Raw genomic sequence first — 5,488 nt, 5'->3', positions numbered from 1 at the left:
ATATAGTGTCCTTCTTTGTCTCTTATTACGGTCTTTATTTTAAAGTCTATTACTTCCAATGTAAGTATTGCTGTCTCAGCCTTCTTTTAACTTCCATTTGTATGACAAATGTATTTCCATCCTTTCATTTTCAATTCACATGTATTTTTAGATCTGAAGTGAATCTCCTGTAGGCAGCATGTAGATAGGTCTTGCTTTGTTATCCATTCCTTGTTACCTGTGTCTTTTGATTGGAGTATTTAGCTCATTTCCATTCAGGGTAATTATTGATAGGTATATAGTTATCACCATTTTGTTACTTGTTCTCTGGTTGGTTTTGTAGTTGTTCTCTGTTTATTTCTTCTCTTGCTCTCTTCTCTCACAGTTTTCTGGCTTTCTTTAGTGATACACTTGAATCCTTTCTCTTTATTTTTTGTATGTCTATTATGGCTTTTTGATTTGTGGCTACCATTCAGTTTATATATGTCTTAGGCATATGGCAGTCTATATGAAGTTGATAGTTGCTTAAGTTTGAACTCATGCTTTACCCCATCCTTTCCCACATTTAAAAAAAAAAATTTTTTTGACTGAGAGAGGGAGAGAGAGACAGAACAAACAGGGGGAACAACAGAGGGAGAGGGAGAAGCAGACTCTCTAGTGAGCAATAAGCCCAATGTGGGGCTTGATCCCAGGGGATCATGACCTGAGCTGAAGTCTGATGCTTAATCAGCTGAGGCAACCAGGTGTCCCCCTTTCCTCACATTTTATATATGGCATCATACTATATATCCTTTTCTTTTGTGAATCCCTTGACATATTTTTTTTATAGATGTACTTAATTTTACTGCTTTTGTGCTTTCTACTTTACTTGCACCTGCTTATGGTTTTCCCTTTCTATTCAGAGTCCTCTTAACCTTTCTTATAAGGCTATTTAGTGGTGATAAATTCCTTTAATTCTTCTTTGTCTGGGAAACTTTATATCTCCTTCTACTCTGAATGATAGACTTTCTGGATAGAGTATTCTTGGTTGCAGGTTTTACTCTTTCATCACTAGAATATTACCATGCCACTCTCCTCTGGCCTGTAAAGTTTCTGCTAAAAAACAGCTGGTAGCCTTTTGGGGTTTCCCTTGTAGGTAACTGTTTTCTTTTCTCTTACTCCTTTTTAAATTTTCTATCACTACTTTTTGCCATTTGAATTACTATGTGTCTTGGTGCGGAGCTCAGGTTGATTTTGCTGTGGACTCTCTGGGCCTACTGGATCTGGATTTCTGTTTCCTTCCCCACATTTGGAACTTTTTCAGCTATTTTTAGATATATTTTCTGCCTCCCCTTTTCCCTCTCCTCCTTCTAGTATCCATATAATGTGAATTTTATTATTCTTGATTGTGTCACTGAAGTCCCTTCATATATATATATATATATATATATATATATATATATATATATATATATAATTTCTTCCACCTTGTCTTCTGTTCAGCTTGACTGCTTTGATTACTGTGTCATCAAGGTCATTAATATATTCTTCTGTTCTCTATTGTCTACTATTTATTTAATCTAGTGTATTTTTTATTGCAATTTTTAAGTTCCTCACCTCTGATTTGTTCCTTTTTATGTTTTCTACCTCTTTCTTGAGGATCTCCCTGAGGTCCTCCACTCTTTGCTTACTCCAGTGATTATCTTTATGACCATTACTTTAAATTCTCTGTCAGGTGTATTATTTCTTTCTGTTGCATTTAGTTCTTGTCCTGTTCTTGCATTTGGGGCAAGTTCCTCTGTCTCTTCATTTTGTCTAATTCTGTGTTGTTTCTATGTGTCAGGAAAGTAGGTATGTCTCCTGCTCTCAAAAATAGCGGCCTTATGAAGAGGTCCCATGGTGTCCTGCAGTATAATGTCCCCTGTTCACCAAAATCTGGTGCTTCATAGGGTCCCCTATGTGTGTTTGTTAGCCCACTATTGTGGCTGAGCTGCATTTGCCTTCAATCCAGGCATCTGCAATGGTCTCCTGTGCCTACTGTGGGCCTAGTTGGGACCATGTGTTATTAGTGGGCCAGTGGGTAGCCTCTTTGACTTGAAAGATAGGGCTATTGTCTGCCTGAATGCAGTATCACCAAGCAGCAGAGTGTTTTCCCTGTGTTGTTCCCTGAGAAGCTTTAGTCGGTGGTCAAGTCCTGCAGTGAGACCTGATGTCTGCCCCTTCCTCATTGCTAGAGTTGCTGTTGGACTCTGTGTGTGTGTGTGTGTGTGTGTGTGTGTGTGTGTGTGTGTGTGTGTGTGTGTGTTTATTTTCCCCTCTCTCCAGAGAAGGAATCATTTTGAAGTGGTGCTGGTCCCTTTTGGGACTGCTTGTACACTGCTAGTTTGTGGCTCTGTTTTGGGTGGACTCTGGCCAAGGGCATATTGAAGGGGCTAATCTACAGGAGAATGCAGGTACAGGGTACACAGGGTCAGCAAGATTCATGCTGATCTACTGTTGGAGGAGGTGGGCAGCAGCCCAAGAAAATGCCTACTTAGGATGGCCAAGTTGGAAGGGGCAGATCTCCTGAAGCTCACCAAGGTGGGGTATGTTTTTCCCAACCTGGGTGGAAAGCTGGCTCCTGCAAGTGTCCCTGGACCTAGGCTGGGTGTATCTCTGGAGGTATCTGGGGATCTAGGTTCCCCTGTCTCTGCAGGGGCTGCTTGTTATACTGTCTCTTTAAGGGTGGAAACTCATTTTTCTCTTGCTCTCAGCTCTCCCAAAGCCAAGCACCAACTGAATTTTAAAGTTCCAGTTGCAAAATACCACTGATTGTAAGAACTCAGATAGCCAGGCCCCTCCAGTTCTCAAAGCCAAATGTTATGGGGATTCATCTTCCCTGTGTGGGTACCCGACATCTGTGAGCTATATGTGGAGATCTGTACCTCCCCCTCTCTGTACCTTCATGTCCTGCCCTTATATTGGTGATGCCCTTATAACAGTCCTATGGGTCTGTTTGGCTCCCAGCTGTGTCCCAACACCTCCTAACCTCATTTACATGGCCTATTCTCTACATTTACCTGTGGAGATTCTGTTCTTCTAGTCTTCCAGTCATTTTCTAGGTTTTTTACACTAATGTGGCTGTAATCTAGTTGTGTGCATGGGAGAAGGTGAGCTTAGGATCGTCCTACTCTGTCATCTCCCCCAGAAGTTCCTCAATGATGATTTACATTAATCAACTCAATAAATTTTATCCATTCTTGCATTTTGAGGTTAAGGTGACTTGCTTGTTGTATAATGTTCTTTAAATATTTTCTTAAGGATCTTGCATTGACATTCATGAATTATATTTTCTTTATTAATGTAATCTTTGTTGTTGTTGTGAATCATGTTACAGTAGTTTAAAGCAGAGGACTGAAAGTCTTCTTTATCCTTCCCTGATGTAGAATACTTTGACAGAACAGTGGCATTATCTCTTTCTTAAAGATTGATAGAATTCTCTTGTCAAATCATCTAATTTCACTGATTTGGGGAGCTGTCAACTTTAACAATTTTTTTTTATTTCCTCTAGAGTAATTGATTTTTGAATTTCCATTCTTATATAAGTTTTGGCAATTTATGTTTTGAAGAAAATGATCTCTTCAGATTTTTAGAGTCACATTAAATTCAGGCTTAGGATTCCTAAAGTTTTTCCCCTTATAATTTCTTAGATTGTTTATTTGTGCTTTCTTGTTTGTTGAAATTAGACTAGGTAATAGTAGGTGTCTGTATGTCTGTATGTATGTACTGAAATTCTTTGACTTATCATTACTATCATTTTCATTTTTCTATTTGTTTTCAGTTTATGTTTACTAATTCTCCCATTACTCTTGGTTTTCTTTTCTTATCTATTTTCTATTAATTTTTTCTATAATTTCTATTTTCAACCATTTGATAATCTACATGTAAAATCTGCATGTAATGAAAGATGGTCAACATGTAAAAATACATGTATTTTTATCTTTTCTGTTTATCATATACATATAAGACTATGCATTTTTCCTTGAGCTCTGCATTAGATGTAACCCATAGGTTCTTCTAGGCATCCTTTTAATTACTGCTGTTTTGTAGTTATAACAAAAATTTAGTTTTTATTTCTTCTTTGACTATGAATTGAGTCTTTAAGATTCCAAGTGGTAGAGACTTTGTTAGTTTTTTTATGTTTTGGTTTCATTATTAATTTCTTTGTTCATTGTGATCAAGGCATTTTGTCTTATTATTTCTACTTTTGGGAATTACTTGAGGTTATCTTTGAGGCCTGGTGTTTTGGTATGTGTATATTTCTTTCAATATTTCCAAAGATTTGTATTTTTGTTCTAAGGTTCCTTTATAGAATATACTTACTTCTTTCTTTTTTCAGTATGCCTATTGCCTCTGTCAGTTTTTCCTGAGACATGTCTTTTGATTCTGCAGATTAAAAACTTTTATTTCTGGAACATTTTCTTAGTATATCTATCTAAATATATGTATTCGAGGGGCACCTGGGTGGCTCAGAGAGTTAAGTCTCTGCCTTTGACTCAGGTCATGGTCCCAGGGTCCTGGGATCAAGCCCCGCATCAGGCTCTCCGCTCATTGGTGAGCCTGCTTCTCCCTCTCTCTCTGCCTGCTGCTCTGCCTACTTGTGATCTCTCTCTGTCAAATAAATAAATAAAGTCTTTAATAATAAATAAATAAATAAATAAATAAATAAATAAATGTATTTGACCTTGTTCCCCCTTGGCAAACAGTTAGGCATATGTTGGATCTCTTAGTTTGTCTTACATTTCTTTCTAGTCCTTGTTAATTCTTTACTTATTTTCATTTTATTTTGATTGTTTTCAATCTTGATCATTATGTCTTTTGTAGGTTTTAAGCATTTTCTTTACACCTCAGAGCTTGTCCAGCTAATTGCAAAATAACACAGTGAAAGTCAGGGTCATGAAATTATTAGTAGGAATTCTTCATAAGACACAAGGACTTGGGTTTAAGAATATTTGTCCCAGAGTTTACTTTCAATGTCCTCTGAAATTTTCTGAGGCACTTCTGCCCATAATGCTTAGGTTCTCTTCTGCTTCTTGCCTCACGAATAGACTGCTTCCTCAATATATGGCAGGTCTGATGAATTTTCCATATAGCCCATCATATCCTGCTTTTCTGTACCAAACTCAGGTGGTGGGAGCTGCCCAATGCCTATCTCTCTCAGCTGTCCTCAGCAACAGACATGGTGTGCCCCTCAGACTATGCCACTTTCTCTGGGCCTTTTACCCTCTCGGCCTTGTCTAAATTTCTGCAACCATGGCATCTTCTCTCCTGATTGACTGTCAGTCACTGTATTTCCTTCCCATTTCTTATGTACTTTGCTCTGGGTTTATGTGTGTGCCTTTGAGTTTTGTTGAAAATTGCAGGCCGACTTTGTAAGAAGGCTGAAATTCATTTTCTACTCTTCTCTCTTAAAACTGAAGGTCTCCAGCACATTTTAAAAATATTTGTATTTTGAGTATAGAAAAACTCAAATTTGAAAAAGGATATTGTG

The sequence above is a fragment of the Meles meles genome, unplaced genomic scaffold (assembly GCF_922984935.1).
Source record: "Meles meles unplaced genomic scaffold, mMelMel3.1 paternal haplotype, whole genome shotgun sequence".
NCBI classification, from domain to species: Eukaryota; Metazoa; Chordata; class Mammalia; order Carnivora; family Mustelidae; genus Meles; species Meles meles.
This window is presented reverse-complemented; position numbering follows the sequence as displayed.